The sequence below is a fragment of the Carcharhinus amblyrhynchos genome, chromosome 28 (genome assembly GCF_965287045.1).
Source record: "Carcharhinus amblyrhynchos chromosome 28, sCarAmb.v2.hapA, whole genome shotgun sequence".
Taxonomy (NCBI): Eukaryota; Metazoa; Chordata; class Chondrichthyes; order Carcharhiniformes; family Carcharhinidae; genus Carcharhinus; species Carcharhinus amblyrhynchos.
In genome coordinates this window covers 20479541-20501037 of record NC_137351.1, presented here as the reverse complement: position 1 = coordinate 20501037, position 21497 = coordinate 20479541, and the positions used below count along the sequence as shown (strand labels likewise).

At 45.4% G+C, this 21497-nt stretch overlaps 1 protein-coding gene across 1 annotated transcript in view; it reads right to left on the bottom strand.

Annotated features, from left to right (window-relative positions):
- Nucleotides 1-21497, bottom strand: part of aldh1a2 (aldehyde dehydrogenase 1 family, member A2) — a 103294-nt gene that overhangs the window by 24612 nt on the left and 57185 nt on the right. The gene's annotated exons all lie outside the window — the stretch shown is intronic.

The window sequence follows — 21497 nt, the reverse complement described above, 5'->3', positions numbered from 1 at the left end:
CCCTCCCTACATTAGCTTTCTTTGTGGGAAAGCTTTGCTTTCACCATGTCTGTACCCAGCCCACTTTCCCTTCATACTTAAGTCTGCACAGGAGGAATTCCTTTCTCTTGTTAAATCCCTTCCCTCAGTTTGCAGTCTAACCAATGTCACCAGTTCACAGACTCTCTAGATTATAGGACATTCTCATTTCAACAGATTTGTGATGAACCTTAATATTAGAAAGCTACTCAGGGCTGACTTTTCAACCCCTGTGCCAGATGGTGATAAGATGGTAGTACGTCTCTACAGTGCAGAACAGACCATTTAGCCCATTGAGTCTGCACCAACCCTCAGACAAAGTATCTTACCCAAGCGCTCTCCCCCGCCCTATCACAGCAATGCCACACATTTAACATGGCCAATCCACCTAGCCTATATATCTTGGGACACAAAGAGACAATTTAGTATGGCTAATTCCCCTAACCTACAAATCATGGGACACTAAGGGGCAATTTAGCATTGCCAATCCACCTAACCTACACATCTTCGGATACGAAGGGGCAATTTAGCATGGCCAATCTGCCTAACATACACACCTTGGAACATGAAGGGGTAATTTAGCATGGCCAATCTACCTAACCTACATTTCTTGGGACACAAAGGAGCATTTTAGCATGACCAATCTGTCTAACCTCCACATCTTTGGACCTCAAATGGTGTGGCCGCTGACTTATTTCCATGACATGGTGCAAGATCTCCCCTTATGGTAAGAAAAACAGAACACAGCTGTCGATCCTGTTTATCCACATCTGCACTTTTTCAATAACAGAAAGGAATATTGAGCAAGATCAACTACAGGCTTATTTATTTCGACTGCAGAGAGGAGTGGGCTGTCCAATTTTCCAATATGTTTACTCCCCCCTGACGAGCCCACAGAATATGAAATCTACAAATACAAGAAAAATTTGTTCCCCACTTTGTAAAGCTCCATGCAGATGCCAGAGGCAATCAAGCCTAATGAAGCAAAGCGTTCTCCAGAAAGTATTCTAAAAATGCAGAGTCCTCAGCAAGAATAATTGCGTGGACCAAGGAGCGGTGGAACTGTTTGTAAACTGGAAGAAAGGCAGCTTTCCCACAAATTAGCATCTCCTCGAGTAAGACAGGATGTGGCCTTCCTGACCTGTTCAACTCAGAAGGGTGAGCTACACCGTTGCACTCAGCAATTCAGGGAGAGACATTGGAACAGGAGAAGGCCATTCAGTCCCCTCGGCCTACACTGCCATTCAATAGGCAAGGCTGATCTGCCCCTTCCTTCCATTTCCCCACCTTTTCTCCATTTCCTTTGATACCCTTACCTACTAAAAATCTATCTGTTTCATTCCTGAAAGTTTTCACTTGTTCTGTAACCAAAGGCTGGAATTTTATACTCCCTCACTCACGGGGTTTTAGGCAGGGGCTGGTGGGGATTGAACAAAGAACAAAGGACAGTACAGCACAGGAACAGGTGCTTTGGCCCACCGGGTCTGTGCCGACACAGATGCCTTTCTAATCTAATACTTTCTTGCCTTTACATGGTCCATATCCCAACATTCCCTGCCTATTCATGTACCTATCCAGATGCCTCTTGAACATTGTTATAGAATCTGCTTCCACCACCTCCTCCAGCAGCGCGTTCCAGGCATTCACCACTCTCAGTGTGAAATATTTGCCCCTTATATCTCTTTAAAACTTTCTGCTCTCAACTTATGCCCCTGAGTAACTGACCTTCCGATCCTGGGAAAAAGACTCTGACTATCCATTTTATCCAAGCCTGTCATAATCTTGTAAATCTCTATGGGGCCCCTCCCCTTGTCCTTTGATGCTCCAATGGAAACAATCCAAGTTTGCTCAACTTTTCTTCATATTCCATATTCTCCAAACCAGGCAACATCCCGGTAAATCTGTTCTGCATCGTTTGCAATGCATCAACATCCTTTCAGTGCTGTGGTGACCAGAATTGTACACAATTCTCCAAATGTGGCCTAACCAAAGTTTTATATAGCTGCAACATGATTTTCCAATCCCTTTACTCAACATCCTGACTGATGAAGACCAGCATGCTATACACTTTCTTTACCACCTTGTCCTCCTGAGTTGCCACCTTCAGGGAGCTGCATACCTAGATCCCTCTGTATGCTAATATTTCAAAAGGCTCTACCATTTACTGTGTACACTCCTTCTGTCGTAGATCTTCCAAATCGCAACACTTCACATTTGTGTGGGTTAAATACCATCTGCCATTTTTCAACCCAGGTCTCCAATTGATTTATATCCTGCTGTATCCTCTGACAATTCTCCTCACTATCCGCTGCTCCCCCAATTTTTGTATCGCCTGCAAATTTACTAATCAGACCACCTACATTTTCCTTCAAATCACTTACATATATTACAAGCAACAGAGGCCCCAGCACTGATCCTTGTGGAACACCGTTTGTCACAGACCGCCCAGTTAGAAAAGTTACGTCTCAAGCAAGTTGGGGTGCTTCCTCAGAAGCCCCCTTCTGAAGTTGGTCTTAAGGTGTGGTGGCCTCTGAACCTTCTTCCCCACCAGCTTCTCCCCCCGCACCCCCTGAGACCCCGATTGCACCCTCCATCCTGCCTTAGGCCTTCCCTATCCTTTCCGCCCTGAACTCTTGAACATAGCTGGGCCTCTGGTGGCCAGATTTAGGCTCCGGCCTTCTGCTGCATCTCTTCCTCTGTCCAATGCAGCGCTGTCACTGCAATGACTGGAAAGCTGCCATCCAATCAGGTTGGCAGGTTGCCCTCTGAGGTGGTAATTAGTCCTGAGCGAGGGGTGGAATTCCCACCTGCAGCCGCTTAATGCTCATTTGAATGGAGTTGGGCTGCGGTACACTGGGAGTTAACGGGGATGGGTTCCCCACCAACTCTTCAGCTGCTGACAATGGACCCGCTATGTGAAAAATTCAGGGCATGGTCTTTTTGGGAGAGAGTTCCAAATTTTCTCAACCCTTTGTACGATGGTACACTTCCTGATTTAACTCCTGAACGCGCAGCCTCTCATTTTAAAGTTCCATCGTCATGATTTTGATTATCCCATCGCCCCCCCCCACAACAAGGGGAAGTAATTCCTTTGTATCTACCTTAACAAACATTCTTTCCATTTTCAACACTTTGATAAGATCACCTCTCAAACCCCTTGATGCAAGAGATGACGAACCATTCTGCAATCTTCCCTCACGATTCAGTTCCCCAGACCTCGATATGGTCCTTATGACTCTGTACTGAGCTTTCTCCAAAGGTCGAGATCTCCTTCCTGAAGCACAGTTCCCAAAACAGAATACGGTGCTCCAGTATAGGGTCTGGCATAGACTGGAACCATAGCTTCATCCACTTTGTATTGCAGTCCCATTGAGTTAAAGGCCAACCTTCTCTCTGCCTCTCTTAAAAGAAAATGTATGAGTCTCCTGGCTTTGTGCGCTTGGTTTCTCAAATCTCTTTGCTTCTTTACAGTCCCTAGTTTTTCACCATTTAAAAAAAAGTCAACTGAATCTTCTTGTGCCCAAAGCAGATGGTCTTCTGTTTGCCCACGATGAGTTCTATTTGCCATACTTTTGTCCATATATTGAACCTTTCTGTGTCCTTTTGCAAGTTAGGATTATATTCATTAGAGTTTAGCAGAGCGAGAGGGGGTCTCATAGAAACTTATAAAATTCCAACAGGGTTGGACAGGGTAGATTCCTAAAGAATGTTCCTGATGGTGGGGGAGTGCAGAATTAGGGGGTCGTAGTTTGAGGATAAGGGGGTAAACCTTTTAGAACTGAGGTGAGGAGAAATTTCTTCACCTAGAGAGAGATGAATCTGTGGAATTCACTACCACAGAGAGTAGTTGAGGCCAAAACATTGTCTGATTTCAAGGAGGAATTAGATACAACTCTTGGGGCTAACGGGATTGAGGGATATTGGGGGGGAGGAGGCAAGATTAGGTAGCAGGCTTAAAGGGCCAAATGGCCTACTCCCACTTCTAGTTTCTATGTTTCCTGCTCTCATTTACACTATTCACTTTCTATCTTAGTGCCGCAGGATTCTGAGACTATGTCAGTGGCTTGGAGTAAAGCCCCATCAGATATTTGGCTAATTTCCTAAGCTCTGTTTGTTGAGCGCAGGGTTCCCTGCCGCTAATCATGCTTTGGAGCCTATATCCCGGTGCCCAGTCTCTTGTCCTCTCAGTCCATTTCTCCTTCGTGGGTAAGGTTAATTTTTCTTTTAAATGGAAAGCAGAGTTTACTTTATTGCAATTAAATGTAAGCGTTGCAGCTGGTGAGGTATGTTGGAACATGACATCGTACACAGCCGTTTTCCATTTCAACATTTAATGATCTGAAACCTAGTAAAGTCAATGGGAGTAAATCCTGCATCCCCAACTTGAAACCATGCAGCTGCTGAGTTGTTGTAGGCGGCACGGACAGAACACGAAGACTGTAACCATTTGCAGCACAGAAGCAGGCCATTCGGCCCACTGGGCTCAATGCTAGCTCTTTGCCAGGGCAGTCCACAACCACAACTCACTGCCCTCACCTCTCTCCATATCAACTTATTGCTTAAAAGATGACGTGCTCTCTGTCCCAATGATTCCCAACGACAACACATTCCAAGTTCCAATTGCTCCTGATATCAAATCATTCCTTAACCTCTGCCTCGTTCAGTGAGAATTTTCAACTGATGAAACTGTCACTGAATCCCCATCTCAGATGCAGGAAACAAGACTTCCCTTATTAGCTGTATAAAAATCCATCATCATTTTTAAATTGCCTCTTGATCTTCGACCTACAGGCGGCGCGGTGGCACAGTAACTTCATTGTAGTGTTAATGTAAGCTACTTGCAGCACTAATAAATAAACTTTAAACTTTCTCCGGCCCTGACCTAGTAAGTCCAAGTTTCTTAGTCCTTTCCTCAAAATTACAATTCCCTTTCCATAGAACCATAAACATGCTCTTCCTGCTCAGAAAGGACAGTAGGACTAGGGGGCACAGCCTCAAGATAAAGGGGCGGCGGTTTAGAACGGAGTTGAGGAGGAACTTCTTCGCTCAAAGGGTGGTGAATCTCTGGAATTCTCTGCCCGTTGAGGTGGTGGAGGCTGCCTCGCTAAATATTTTTAAGACGCGGGTTGATGGGTTTTTGATAAGAGAGGGGATTAAGGGTTATGGGAAGAGGGCGGGAATGTGGAACTGAGCCACGACAGATCAGCCATGATCTTATTGAATGGCGGGGCAGGCTCGAAGGGCTGGATGGCCTACTCCTGCTCCTATTTCTTATGTTCTTATGTTCTTATTTCAGCTCAGAAACAGGCCTTTTGGTCCCTCTTGGCTGTGCCAAACCATTTTTCTTTCTAGTCCCACCAACCTGCACCTGGACCATATCCCTCCACACCCCTCTCATCCATGTACCTGTCCCAAGTTTTTCTTAAATGCTAAAAGTCAGCCCGCTTTCACCACTTCATCTGGCAGCTCATTCCACACTCCTACCACTCTCTGTGTGAAGAAGCTCCCCCCACAATATTCCCTTTAAACTTTTCCCCCTTCACCCTTAACCCATGTCCTCTAGTTTTTTTCTCCCCTAGCCTCAATGGAAAAAGCCTCCTTACATTCATTCTATCTATACCCATCATAATTTTATACATTTCTTTTCAAATCTCCCCTCATTCTTCCATGCTCCGGGGAATAAAGTCCTAACCTATTCAACCTTCCTCTGTAACTCAGTTTCTCAGTTTCCTTGGTGTTGGCATTGCAATGGATGGTAGGGATTGAATTATCTGAGGATATTGCATTGATAGGGAGCAGTGGGTTGTACAAATTACACAAGGAGCCCCCTTTCGCAATTATTCTCTACACATAACATTAGCCCTCGTGTGCCCTATTCACATGACCTTTGTTGCACTTGTATACACATCTCCATACACTTCATAGGAACACTATAAAACAACATTAAAGATCAAGCTACATTCGGAAATACCAGGGCAGGTGAACAAAAGCTTGGCAAAAGAGAAAGGTTTGAAGCAATGTCTCCAAGGGGCAAAACAGATGATCTGGCTGTGACATCTGTCACCCCATTTTTTTATATTCATTGTGGGGCATGGGTGTCACTGGCTGGTCAGCATTTATTGCCCATTCCTAGTTGCCCTTGAACCGAGTGGTTTGCTTGGCCATTTCAGAGTGCAGTTGAGAATCAACCACATTGCTGTGGCTCTGGAGTCACATGTAGGCCAGACCCAGGTAAAGACAGCAGATTTCTCCCCGTGTCTACGTGGGTTTCCTCCCACAGTCCAAAGATGCGTGGGTTAGGTTGATTGGCCATGCAAAATTGACCCTAGTATCGGGGAATTGGCAGGGTACATGTGTGGGGTTACGGGAATAGTGCTTGGGTGGGATTGTGATAGGTACAGACTCGATGGGCTGAATGGCCTCCTTCTGCACTGTGAAGATTCTATGACCTTCTCACTATCTGTCCCTCACCCACTCCAATTCCTGTGGTGAGTGGGACGGTAAAATTCAGGTCCTTGTGTACATTTAAGTCTCAGCTGTTCGAACAGAAATGGAATCAATGGTTACAGGGAAAGAGCAGGAAAGTTTTTTTTAAGTTAACTTATTGTTGTCACAAGTGGGCTTACATTAACACTGCAGTGAAGTTACTGTGAAAACAGGAGCAGCTCCCCTTATCCCTGTGATTCCCCGGGATATTATTGGCTTACTCGTGGATTGGCTTTTCCTTTACAGGGAGATGAAAATTGGTGAAGGGAAAAGAAAGATTTTTGATAATAAAACTGCCTGCATACTAACAAAGAGGACCTGGGAGCTCCATCTGAGGTCAGTGGGAGCTCAGAGTTAGAAAGGACTAGGGATGAGTGATCAGAGGTAAGAACTTGTTACGCAGCAGAGTTAGAGAAAGACTATTTTCCACACCATAGTCCAGACTGTCAGTAGCACTGAATGGAAACATTTACAATTTTTCTCCGTCTTGAGGGGATAAGGGGTTCTTTTTCAGGTTGGCAATCTGTAACCAGTGGGATTCCACAGGGGTCAATGCTGGAACCGCAACTATTTACAATATTTATTAATGACTTGGAGGAAGGAAGCAACTGAACTGTAGCCAAATTCGCAGACGACACAAAAATAGGCGGAAAAGCAAATTGCAAGACAAACGGTTTACAAACCGAAGTTGAAAGGTTAAAGTAAGTGGGCAAAAAGCTGGCAGTAGATTGTGGGAAAATGTGAAGTTGTTCGTTTTGGAAGGGAGAACAAAAGAACAGAGTATTATTTAAATGGAGAAAAACTGCAGAAAGCTGCAACACAAAGAGACTTGGGGATACTTGTGCATGAAACACAGAAAGCTAGCACACGGGTAATCAGGAAGGCTAATGGAATTTCGGTCCTTATTTCAAGGGGGTCGGAGTATAAGAGTGGGGAAACCTTGCCGCAACTGCACAAGGTACTGGTGAGACCACTTCTGGAGGACTGTGAGCAGATTTCGTTCCCATATTTAAGGAAAGATCCACTGGAGCCAGTTCAGAGAATGTTCACTAGGATAATAAGACGGAGGAATTGTCTTATGAGGAGAGGTTGGGACTCTATTTATTGGAATTTAGAAGAATGAGAGGTGATCTTATTGAAACATGCTCCTAAGGGGTTTTGACAGGGTAAATGCTGAGAGGAATTTTACCCTCATGGGAGAATCTAGGACCAGAGGGCACAGTCTCGGAGTAACAGGGTGCCAATTTAAGACTGAGGTGAGGAGGAATTTCTTCTCTCAGATGTTTGTGAGTCTTTGCAAGTCCTTGCTACAGAGAGCTGTAGGAACAGAGTCCTTGTGTACATTTAAGGCTGAGATACAGATTTTTGATCAGTAAGGGAATCAAGAGATACGGAGAAAGGGTAGGAAAGTGGACATGAAGAATGTCGGAACGGCCATGACCCAATTGAATGGCTGAGCAGTCTCAGGGGGGCCAAAAGGCCTACTCCACTTCCTATTTCTTATGCTAACAATGCGACGACTTTATATCAGGGTCTGACAGGATTGCTATACAAAGATAGTTCCAGATGAATGAGGCCATTCAGCCCATTCAGCTCACATATCCCCACGTCACGGCGTTTGGCTGAATCCTACAGAGCTTTAACCGGTAAGCCTCCCACCGATCAAACCAAACTAATGAGCACAAACATACTCCGAATCTCTGTGAGTAAAAAAGTGCACACAATTGTTCCAGTAATCACAGGGAGAAAATTCCAGAAAATGAAACCTTAGTTACTGGAAGCTCAATTGTTGTAAGAAATTAATGACTAAAAGATGCAAAGGGAGGCAGACTTTTTGGAGGACAGCACGGCAGCTTTTCATAAGGGAGTGTGGATCATTCTGTTCGCAGGCAGACCTTTTATGACGCTGGACCACTTTTTAATTGGAAAATAGATGTCCTGTTTTGTGGTATGCACATTGGACCAAATGTTAACCTCTGTGAGACACAGCTGCTTTCAGATACTTGGATCATAACAGGAAATCAAACCTAAAAAGGACACAGTTTATAATGGTTAGACGTCACAGTAAACATCTGGATTCTGTTTGCCTCCATAGGAAAGAGCTTTAGATTTTCAATAATTTTCATTCTCTTTTTTTTTAGAATCACGAGACTTCTAAAATGTTCAGATAATGAAAAAAGGAACTACCGCTGATGCAAACCACACAACACAACTTAAAACATGCCCTTAATGAAAACAGAACTTGCTAGAACGGCAACGCCGCTCTCCTTGGCTAAAGAGGCCACCTCCAGCGCATTTACAACTTTGAAATACTGGTCATGAAACAGTCTGGATCTCGCTTTTAAAACACTGAAAAAAGAATCTGTCAGACTCACTGCCTTGTGCAGTGACTTTGTCTTCTAATGGCACAACCTGTTGTTTTGTGGAGATGCTGAATGCACTCCAAGTAATAAATCAATGCCCCATTGCACTGTGTCTGCGTAGGATGATTCAGGCAGACTTTCTGATCCAGTGCCCCATCTCCTCAGGCACCCAGAATAGCTTGGATTAAATTTTATGACAAAGGTTATTAGATTCCTCTGACTGCTGCATTCTTTATGTAAGTTGTTCCACCCCTGCGTAAGCTCCAAATTACCCACAGATCTGTGGCCTGAGACTTATCCCACGTCAAGTCCCAATCCCGTCTCACACCCCTGACTTTCTCAACCACCTTTTGAACTCCCTCCACCGTGAAATTGAATTCAAAATTCCCATTTCCACATACAAACCTCTCCAGAGATGTCACCCTGTTCAGCTCTGTGTTACATTCTGTGATCTCCTACTTGCCTACAGTTCTAATGAATCTGACCTTCTTTGCAACATTTACCCCTCCCAACGGGCAGTACAGTGGTTAAAACTGCCGCCTCACAGCACCAGGCACACGGGTTCGATTCTGTGTAGAGTTTGCACATTCTCCCCGTGTCTGTGTGGGTTTCCTCCGGGTGCTCCAGTTTCCTCCCGCAGTCCAAAAGTGTGCAGGTTAGGTAGATTGGCCATGCTAAATTGACTTTAGGTCCCAAGATGTGTAGGTTAGGAGATTAGCCATGGTAAATGTATGGGATTACTGGGATAGGGAGAGTACTTGGGTAAGATACTCTGTCAGAAAGTCAATGCAGACATGATGGGCTAAACGGCTTCTTTTGCACGGTAGGGATTCCATGATTTTATCTACCATGTACGGGACTGCATCCTCGGAACTGAGGAACTAAGAACAAAGAAAGAACAAAGAAAATTACAGCACAGGAACAGGCCCTTCAGCCCTCCAAGGCTGCATCGACCATGCTGCCCGACTGAACTAAAACCTCCTACCCCTCTGGGGACCAAATCCCTCTATTCTCATCCTATTCATATATTTGTCAAGACGCTCCTTAAAACTCACTATCGTATCTACTTTCACTACCTCCCCCGGCAGCGAGTTCCAGGCACCCACCACCCTCTGTGTAAAAACCTGTGTAAAAACTCGTACATCTCCTTTAAATCTTGCCCTTAGCACATTAAACCGATACCCCCTAATAATTGACTCTTCTATCCTGGGAAAAAGTTTCCGGTTACCCAATCTGTCCATGCCTCTCATAATCTTGTAGACTTCTATCAGGTCGCCCCCTCAACCTCAATCTTGCTATGCACAAATTAGCTGCCATGCCCCCTGCATTACAACAGTAACTTCATTTCAAAAATTACTCCATTAAGAAAATTACTTTATTAAGAAAGCCCACCAACGCCTCGACTTTCTCAGAAGACTAAGGAAATTTGGCACGTGAGCTACGACTCTCACCAACTTTTACAGATGCACCGTAGAAAGCATTCTTTCTGGTTGTATCACAGCTTGGTATGGCTCTGCCCAAGACCACAAGAAGTACAAGAGGTAGCCCAATCCATCACGCAAACCAGCTTCCCATCCATTGACTCTGTCTACACTTCCCGCTGCCTCGGCAAAGCAGCCAGCATAATTAAGGACCTCACACACCCAGACATTCTCTCTCATCTTCCATCAGAAAAAGACACAGAAGTCTGAGGTCACATCCCAACCGACTCAAGTTTCTCCAACATCTCCACATAGCAATATTCTGGCAAATCTTTTCTGTACCCTCTCCAAAGCCTCCACACCCTTCTGGTAGTTGTGAGACCAGAATTGAACACGATATTCCAAGTGCGGCCCAACTAAGATTCTGTAAAGCTCTCTCCATAAAATTCCTCCTCGTCTCCACACCCACAGAAACCTCCTGAGTGCCCAATTCTCCGTCCATATCTTCAATGATGAGTATTATTTTAATTCCTTAACTCTGCTACTGCTAGCTGCCACTTTCCATATTTGTGAAGAGATTTCAAACATGGATTATACTAAAGGAAAATTGTGATTGATAACACAAATGAAGGCAGGTCACATCTTTCTTCAAATATCACAATCCCAAAGTACCAGGGCAAACATTCCCAACAAATTCAACAGAAAAACAGCCGTCTCCATGAAGTTACTTGATCTCTGCCCAAAAATAAAGATTTCCCAGCTTGTAAAATTGTTAGCGAAATTAAATGCCTGCGTGGCGAATGTTTATCTTCACAGTCCTGACAGTACAAACCGCTACACTGGGAGCGGAAAGGGATGCGTGACTCCCTCCTCGTGATTTACCCTTCATTAAACTAAACAGATAGTAATAGAGGGAGATGGAGAATGGGGTGGGAGTGGTGAGTGGGTGGGGGTGGGAGGGGGCTCCCCAGCTGAAACTCTGGCAGTTGGCAGCACTCTTGCCTCCAAGTTACAGGGTTCCGGGGTTCTACAAAGATACGTAGAGGGACAGGTAGTAATGAGGAAGCGGGGCTTGGGGGTGCTGCAGAAGGACTTGGATAGGTTAGGAGAGTGTGCAAAGAAGTGGCAGATGGAATACAATTGCGGAAAAGTGTGAGGTTATGCAGTTTGGAAGGAGGAATGGAGACATTGGCTATTTTCTAAATGAGAAAATGCTTAGGGAAACAGAAGCACAAAGGGACTCGGGAGTCATTGTCCGAGATTCTCTTAAGGTTAATGTGTAGATTCAGTCGGCAGTCAGGAAGGTAAATGCAATGTCAGCATTCATGTGGAGAGGGCTAGAATACAAGAGGAGGGATGTATTTCTGAGGCTGTATAAGGCTCTGGTCAGACCACATTTGGAGTATTGTGAACAGTTTTGGGCTCCATATCTAAGGAAGGATGTGCTGGCCTTGGAAAGGGTTCAGAGGAGATTCACAAGAATGATCGCTGGATTAAAGAGCTTGTCATATGAGGAATGGTTGAGGACTCTGGGTCTATACTCGTTGGAGCATAGAAGGATGAGGGGGGATCTTATTGAAACTTACAGGATACTGCGAGGACTGGATAAGTGGGCATGGAGAAGATGTTTCCACTAGTTGGAAAAACTAGAATTAAAGGGCACAACCTCAGGCTAAAGGGACAATCCTTTAAAATAGAGAGGAGCTGGAATTTCTTCAGCCAGAGAGTGGTGAATCTGTGGAACTCTTTGCCACAGGAGGCTGTGGAGGCCAGATCATTGAGTGTCTTTAAGACAGAGATAGATAGGTTCTTGATTAATAAGGGGGTCAGGGGTTATGGGGAAAAGGCAGGAGAATGGGGATGAGAAGAATATCAGCCATGATTGAATGGTGGAGCAGACTCGATGGGCCGAATGATCTAATTCTGCTTCTACGTCTTATGGTTTTAAGTCCCATCCAGGACTTGAGCACAAAAGTTCAGATTGATATTCCGATGTACTCCTGAAGAAGTGCTGCAATGTCGGAGGTCTCCTCCCGTCAGATGAGTCGCTAAACCAAGGGGCTTATATATTTGCTCGGGTGGGTTTAAAACATCCCACGGGCAGGAATTTTCTGAAGGTGGTGTTTCTCAGCTGACCTGGATGGTCAGTGGGAGCCACATCTCTGCTGATCTTGGCAACCCCACAATCACCTAACAAAATAATGAGGGACATAGACAAAATCGATAGTCAACATCTTTTCCCTAAGGTTGGGGAGTCTGAAACTAGAGGGCATAGGTTTAAGGTGAGAGGGGAGAGATACAAAAGTGGCCAGAGGGGCAATTTTTTCACACAGAGGGCAGTGAGTGTCTGGAACAAGCTGCCAGAGGTAGCTGTAGAGGCGGGTACAATTTTATCTTTTAAAAGGCATTTAGATAGTTACATGGGTAAGATGGGTATAGAGGGATATGGGCCAAATGCAGGCAATTGGGATTAGCTTAATGGTTAAAAACTGGGCAGCATGGACAATGTGGTCTGAAGGCCCTGTTTCCATGCTGTAAACCACTCAATTGCCGATATTTTATAACCTCGCTTGGGTGAGACTTGTAAAATCCCGCCTGAGGAAAATGGAGAATTCCGTCCTGCGAGCCTCGCCTGCTCCGATTCCCGGGTGGGTGCGGCGGTAAAATTCCAGCCTGTGACTCTAATCCCGGGAGTTAATCCGATTGCCTGACAGCTCTGTGAGTCACAGCAGCGCCGGTGGCAGTAGTGGCCAGGACTGGGACTGCAAGCAGTCACCAGATACACAAGCAAAGTCAGAGAACTGGACCAGGTAAATGACAGAGGGTTCTCACAACGGTGAGTGAAGGTGAGGCCTTGGAGATGGTGGGGAGGAGAAGGGGGTCTTGACAGAGGGGCCGGGAATGACGGAGCACCCGTGGAGGGCAGACCTTGTGGTGGCTGCCCAATGTGGATTGGAGGTCCTTGAGGGAGATGTCTATCCCCCCCACCGCACCCCCCCACCAACTCCCCCGGCCCCAGAGGCCAGAGGAGCAGGACCTGCCGGATTCACCCCTGAACTCCTTCTGCCAGTCTCAAAACTGAAGCTCAGTAGGAAGCGACCCTCAAGAATTGGAGTGAGGGCAAATGGATTGTTCGAGGACTCACCTGAAACCCCAGCCTCCTGTGAAATTGCGTACAGGTTGGGGTTAGGTGAGAAGGTCACCTGATAATCTTTATGGGACAGGATACCTGCGGTGGGGAATGAGAAACCAATTCCCCATGCACTATATTGAAGAAAAGCAGGGAGCCATCCCTGGTGTCCTGCCCAATGTTTGTCTCCAAATTAACGCCACAAAAACAGGTTTATCTAGTCATCGTCACACCGCTGCTTGTGGAATCTTGCTGTGTACAAATTGGCTGCCATGTCCCCTGCATTACAACAGTAAGTCCATTTTAAAAATTACTTTATTAAGAAAAATTACTTTGTTAAGAAAGCCCACCAATGCCTCTACTTTTTCAGAAGACTAAGGAAATTTGGCATCTCAGCTATAACTCTCATTAACCTTGACAGATGCACCATAGAAAGCATTCTTTCCAGCTGTATCACAGCTTGGTATGGCTCCTGCTCTGCCCAAGACCACAAGGAACTACAAAAGGCCGTGAATGTAGCCCAATCCATCACGCTAACCAGCCTCCCATCCATTGACTCTGTCCACACTTCCCACCGTCTTGACAAAGCAGCCAGCATAATTAAGGACACCACGCACCCTGGACATTCTTTCTTCCTTCTTCCATTGGAAAAAGATACAAAAGTCTGAGGTCACGTACCAACCGACTCAAGAACAGCTTCTTCCCTGCTGCTGTCAGACTTGTGAATGGACTTGCCTTGCATTAAGTTGATCTTTCTCTACACCCTAGCTATGACTATAACATTACATTCTGCACTCTCTCCTTTCCTTCTCTATGAACAATATGTTTTGTCTGTATAACGCGCAAGAAACAATACATTTCACTGTATGTTAATACATATGACAATAATAAATCAAATCAAATCGAAATCATTGGCTGTAAAGCACTTTGAATGTTCCGGGACTGATGAAAATAAATGCAATTCTGTCTTTCTTTCTTTGATATGGTGGTGGCAGAATGGCAGGTGGTTAGCACTGCTGCCTCACAGCGCCAGGGTCCCAGGTTCAATTACAGCCTGGGGGGGGGGGGGGGGGTTGGTGTCACTGTCTGCACGTTCTCCCCATATCTGCATGGGTTTTCTACAGGTGCTTCAGTTCTGCTCCCATGGTCCAAAGATGTGCAGGTTAGGCGGATTGGCCATGCTAAGCTGCCCTTTAATGTCCCAAAATATGTAGGTTGGGTGGATTAGCCATGGTAAGTGCATGGGGTTACTGGGGCATGGCGAGATGGGTTTGAGTAGGGTTCTCTTTTGGAGAGTCGGTGTAGGTTTGACGGGCCAAATGGCCTCCTTCTGTGCTGTAGGGATTCTTTGAAATAAAAGGCACTTTTGCCTTGTAAATGGGTAGGATCTGGCATCTGCTGCTTTAGAGTGTGGTGGAGAAAGATTTAACTATGATTTTCAGTGGGGAGTTGGATAATTATCCGGACAGGTAGGATTTGTAGGACTGAGTGCAACAAGGTGAGTTGCTATAGAGAAGTGTGGACGTAACGATCAGAAAGCTCCCCTTCAGCATCGTGACGTTTCTATATCCACAATCTGATTAGTGAACGCCAGCAAAGAGGGGAGAAAATGTCTGTATCTTTCTTGGTAAGGTCTTGTTAAGGATTATTAACTATGAACTCATTCATCCACAGCTGCACGTTCAAATCAACAAGTCAGCATTTTATTCCAGATCAGGCCTGGCATTAGTAATTTCAATGAAGTAATGCAAGTATTAGCGCAGAATTACAAAGCAATTTCTGTCTGGGAATATCGGTGTTTATTCACACCTGTATCGCTGGAGAGAGGGAGGGAAGGAAAGCTGGAAATGCAAAAGGTACAAAGGATCTACAGGCTTCTCAGCTCGTCTGCAACAGAGCAAGTTACCTGGGCACTGTGGACCAGGAAGCTCAGACTCTGCGGGAAGGCTGTACATCTGATGTGCTACCTGCTCCGAGGAGATCCACAAGGACAAACAAAGCAATGCACTGCTACTGACAGTGAAAATCAACCTTCCAAACAGTCACAGAGTGGGCCAATTTTGTAAATGATTCTTGCTTTTCTGGGACAATGTCGAAATGTGAGATATATTAAAATTCTGCTACATTCCTGCAGTAGTGATGGTGTGCATGTTCCATGTGTGTTGAGCCCTGTGCGTGTATGGTGACATTCTCTGCACTGCTTGCCTACGAGCCTGATTATTCAGCGCTCTGGTAATTAAGCTGGAAGCACTGGTGAAAAACAGCACAGTACCACAATGGTTAACATTGCTGCCTCACAGTGTCAGGGACCCGGATTCAATTCTGGCCTTTGGTCATTGTCTGTGTGGAGTTTGCACATTTTCCCCATGTCTGCATGGGTTTCCTCCGGGTGCTCCGGTTTCCTCCCACAGTCCAAAGATGTGTGGGTTACATTGGTAGGCCATGCTGAATTGACCCTTAGTGTCAGGGTGATTAACAGGGTAAATACATGGGTTACAGGTTTACAGCCTGGGTGGCATTGTTGCCAGTGCAGCCTCAATGGGCTGAATAGCCTCTTTTGTACTGTAAGGATTCTGTGATCCAACTGTTGAGTTAGAGACAGAAAGCCTGCCTGACACAAATCTCAATCTATCTCCATCAGTACCCATTGTTCGAGTGTTTGCAGAAATTACAGAATTGCCATAGAAACCCTACAGTGCAGAAGGAGGCCATTCAGCCCACCAAGTCTGTGCTGACAACAATCCCAACTAGGCCTTATTCCCATAACCCTACATATTTATGCCGCTAATTCCTCTAACCTATGCATCCAGGGTCACTAAGGGGCAATTTAGCATGACCAATCCAACTAGTACATCTTTGGACCATGGGAGAAAATTGGAACACCTGGAGGAAACCATGCAGACACGGGAGAATGTGTAGACTCCACACAAGAAAGTGACATGAAACTGGAATCGAACCCAGGTCCCTGGCGCTCTGAGATAGCTGTGCCAATCACTGTGCCATCATAAGACTATAAGACCATAAGACCATAAAACATAGGAGCAGAATTAGGCCACTCGGCCCACCGAGTCTGCTCCGCCATTCAATCATGGCTGATATTTTTCTCATCCCCATTCCCCTGCCTTTTCCCTATAACCCCAATCCTCTTATTAATCAAAAACCTATCAACCTCTGTCTTAAAGACACTCAATGACCTGGCCTTCACTGCCTTCTGTGGCAAAGAGTTCCACAGATTCACCACTCTCTGGCTGAAGAAATGCCTCCTCATCTCTTTTTAAAGGATTATCCCTTTAGCCTGAGGTTGTGCCCTCTAGTTCTAGTTTTTCCTTTTAGTGGAAACATCCTCTCCACATCCACTCTATCCAGGCCTCGCAGTATCCTGTAAGTTTCAATAAGATACCCCATCATCCTTCTAAACTCCAATGAGCAGAGACCCAGAGTCCTCAACTGTTCCTCATACAACAAGGTATTCATTTCAGGGATCATCCTTGTGAATCTCCTCTGAATCCTTTCCAAGGCCAGTACATCCTTCCTTAGATACAGGGCCCAAAACAGCTCACAATGCTCCAATGGGGTCTGACTGGAGCCTTATACAGCCTCAGAGATACGTCCCTGCTCTTGTATTCTCGCCCGCTTGACATGAATGTTAACATTTCATTTGCCATCTTAACTGCTGACTGAACCTGCACATTAACCTTAAGAGATTCTTGAACAAGGACTCCCAAGCCACTTTATGTTTCTGATTTCCTAAGCATTTCCCCATTTAGAAAACAGTCTATGTCTGCATTCCTCTTTCTAAAGTGCGTAACCTCACACTTTTCCACATTGTATTCCATCTGCCCCTTTGCCCACTCTCCTAACCTGTCCCAGTCCTTCTGCAGCCCCCCAGGTAGTATTTCTCAATACTACCTGTCCCTCTACAAATCTTTGTATCATTTGCAAACTTAGCAACAGTGCCTTCAGTTCTTCCTCCAAATCATTAATGTATATTGTGAAAAATTATGGTCCCAGCACCAACCTCTGAGGCACACTAGTCACTGGCTGCCATCCTGAAAAAGACTCTTTTATCCCCACTCTCGGTCTTCTGCCAGTCAGCCACTCCTCCATCCATACCAGGATCTTACCATCAACACCATAGGCTCTTAACTTATTTAACAGTCTCCTATACAGCACTTTGTCAAAGGCCTTTTGGAAATCTAAATAAATCATGTCCACTGGTTCTCTTTTATCTAACTTCCTTGTTACCTCCCCAAAGAACACTAATAGATTTGTCAGACATGACCTCCCCTAGACGAAGCCATGCTGACTCAGTCCTACTCTATCACACGTTTCTAAGTACTCCGCAATCTCATCTTTAATAATGGACTCTAAAATCATGCCAGTGACTGAAGTCAGGCTAACCGACCTATAATTTCCCATCTGCTGCCTCCCTCTCTTTTTATGATGTGGAGCTGCCAGCGTTGGACTAGGATAAACACAGTAAGAAGTCTCACAACACCAGGTTAAACTGACTGGACTTTAACCTGATGTTGTGAGACTTCTTACTGTCCCTCCCTTGTTAAACAACAGTGTTACATGAGCTATTTTCCAGTCCTCTGGGACCCTCCCTGCTTCCAGTGATTGCTGAAAGATCACCACCAATGCCTCCACAATTTCCACAGCTATCTTTTTTAGAACTCTGGGGTGTATTCCATCCAGTCCAGGTGACTTATCTACTTCAGACCTTTCAGTTTCCTCAGAACCTTCTCCGCAGTGATGGCCACTACACCCACTGTGTCCCCTGATTCTCCTGGGGCTCTGGCAACCCACTGATGTTTTCCACCATGAAGACTGATGCAAAATAACTATTCAGTTCCTCTGCCATTCCCTTATATTTTATTTTTACTTCTCTAGCCTCTTTTTCCAGTGGTCCAATGTCTATTTTTGCCTCTCTCTTACCTTTTATATATTGAAAAAAGCTCTTCCTATCTTCTTATATATTACTAGCTAGCTTACATTCATATTTCATCTCCACCCCCCCAATTGCTTTTTCAATTGTCCCCTGCTGGTTTTAAAGGCTTCCCGATCCTTTGGCTTCCCACTAGTCCTCGCCACTTTATATGCTTTCTCTTTTGCTTTTATGTTGTCCTTAACTTCCCTCATCAGCCATGGATGCCTCATCCTCCCCTTAGCTTGTCTCCTCCTCCTTGGGATGAATTTCTCTTGTGCCTCCCGAATTACTCTCAAAAACTCCTGCCACTGCTGTTCCACTGTCTTCCCTGCTGGGCTCCCTTTCCAATCAACTCTGACCAGTTCCTCCCTCATGTCTTTGTAGTTACCTTTATTTAATTGTAATACCATTACACATCTGATTCCAGCTTCTCCCTCTCAAACTGCAGGGTAAATTCTATCATATTATGGTCACTGCTCCCCAAGTATTCCTTCACATTAAGTTGCCTAATCAAGTCTGCGTCATTACAAATCACCGGATCCAGACTTGTCTATTCCCTAGAAGGCTCTGTCACAAGCTGCTCCAAAAGAATAATCTTACATATTGCACAAATTCCTTTTCCTGGGATCCATTACCTATCTGATTTTCTCAGTCCATCTGCATATTGAAGTCCCCCATGATTATTGTAATATTGCTTTTCTTATATACCTTTTCTATCTCCTGATTTATTTTCTGCCCCACATCCTGACTACGGCTAGGGGGCCTGTACATAACTCCAAATAGGGTCTTTTTATCTTTGAGATTCCTCAGTTCTGCCCATAGAGATTCAATGCTTTCTGATCCTATATCACTTCTTGTTATCGATTTAACTTCATTCCTTACCAACAATGCAACCCCGCCCCTTTGCCCATCTGCCTGTCCTTCCCGATAGGACACATATCCTTGGATATTTAGATCCCAACCCTGATCGCCTCACGGTCACGTCTCTGTGATGCTCACAACATCGTAGCGGCCAAGTTCAATGTGCGCCACAGGCTCATTTACCTTGTTACCCTGGTCCTTCTACATCCTCCCAATGCCGTGGCCAAATGCGGATTGGCAGTCTGCTCATTAGTATAATTAAAGACCTAAATAGGAGACATTTTACAAGGCCGTCACATTTTGCCCATCGTGGGGTGCTCTGAACCATATGGAGGAGCTAAATAGATGTGACTTCCCTGTAGAGGGAGAGGTTTAATGGCTCCAAGAGGGGATCGGAAGGGGATAGCAGCAAGAAAGCAACCACCACAGCTCCAGTGATCTCCTTGGCAGGGTTTGGCTCCTCGGCACTCAGTACGTTTTGATATTAGTTGAAAGCTCCTTGGCCCGGTTCCCAGGGTTGCCCACCTGCCTCAGCAGCACCCATCTCTCCCAATGCCACCGTCAAGGTTTCAGTGCTGCCATCTGATTGGGCCAGCAGCATCAGGAGTCAATCCTCATTGGATGCTGAGGCCCACAGGTGGCAGGAGATTGGCTGTGGTAAGATTCCGAGCCAGCTCTGGAGACGGTAAACGTGGACTCAGCACCATTCTTCACCCTGAGGTGGGGGGAGGGTCAGGCGATAACATTCACCTAAACGGAGACGGTAAGTGTGGGCTCACCACCATTCTCCACCTTGAGGTGGGGGGGGGGTCAGGCGATAACATTCAGATTGTCATTTCTAGAAACCGAAGTTCTGATCCGAATCCTGCCGTAAATTTATTAATTATCATTTTAAACAAACAGCATCGTTCATTTTCGCCTAAAAAAAGGCAATGCCAGGCTTTGAGTTACTGGCGGCCAGAAATCCAACATCATTCCCAGGACAGGATTTTCCAGCTGCGCTCACCCCGAAACTGGAAAATCCCACCCATGTCCTTTCCCTTTTTTTTATTTATTAGTGTCACAAGTAGGGTTACTTCAACGCTGCAATGAAGTTACTGTGAAAATTGCTAGTCGCCACAGTCTGGCACCTGTTTGGGTACACTGAGGGAGAATTTAGCATGACCAATGCACCTAACCAGCACATCTTTCAGACTCGGAGGAAACCGGAGCACCCAGAGGAAACCCACGCAGACATGGGGAGAACATGCAAACTCCACACAGACAGTGACCCAAGCCAGGAATCAAACTTGGGTCCCTGGCACTGTGAGGTAGCAGTGCTAACCACTGTGCTGCCCTTCTATGGATCTTTCTAAAGTCCAGTCCTCACCCACTATAATTTCCATGGCAAGTGGAAAGGGAAAATTAGCCCCCTTGCAATCGATGTAATATTAATGTAATCCTCCCTTAAGAAATAACAGAAAGATCGTTGGCAAAAACGACATGTGCTGATCTATCTAAGATGCCTGAACAAAAGGATCAGATGGGGGGAGCTGACTCTGAGTTCTGAATTCTAAGTTTATTTATTAATGTCACAAATAGGCTCATGTCAACACTGCCACAATTTTACCATCCTCCTCCCCCATCTGCCAGTCTGCCTATCAGGGGCCAGTAAAATCCTGGCCAATACTTCACTGACTGTTCCCTTTTCATCAATGCTGCAGCTAAATTAACCCTTTAAGCGTTGGTTAACCGGTATTAACGAGAATTTTAACACAACAGAAAGATCATTGGCATATGTGACATGTGCTGAACTCTCTGCAATGGTCCTGGAGTAGCTCTGCTGGCTCTGAACTCCTGATGTGGCGAATTCATTTCCAAACCACCTACAGGCCATTGCCCTTCCTGCAGCTGTACAATTGGGAATATTCCCTACAACAGTCGGGAACTGGCACCAGGGATCTGGGATCCTCCTATTACTTGGCTGGTGAGTGAGTCAAAAGGTTTGACTTGATTCACTGGGTTCACTCACTGCATCTTTCACCATATGGTCTTATGGTCTTATATCAGTTGGCGCTTGTGTTGCCAGTCCTCTGGGATGACCCCGAGGTCTCCTGGAACAATTCCAGGAGAATAATCATCCGGACATTAAAGAATAATGTTTCTTTTTCAACACTGAAAAACAAAAAATGCTGGAAAATTTCAGCGAGTCAGGCAGTGTCTGTGGAGAGACAACAGAGCCAATGTTTCAAGTCTGGATGACCCTTTATCAGAGATTTTCCAGCATTTTCTCTTTTTGTTTCAGATTC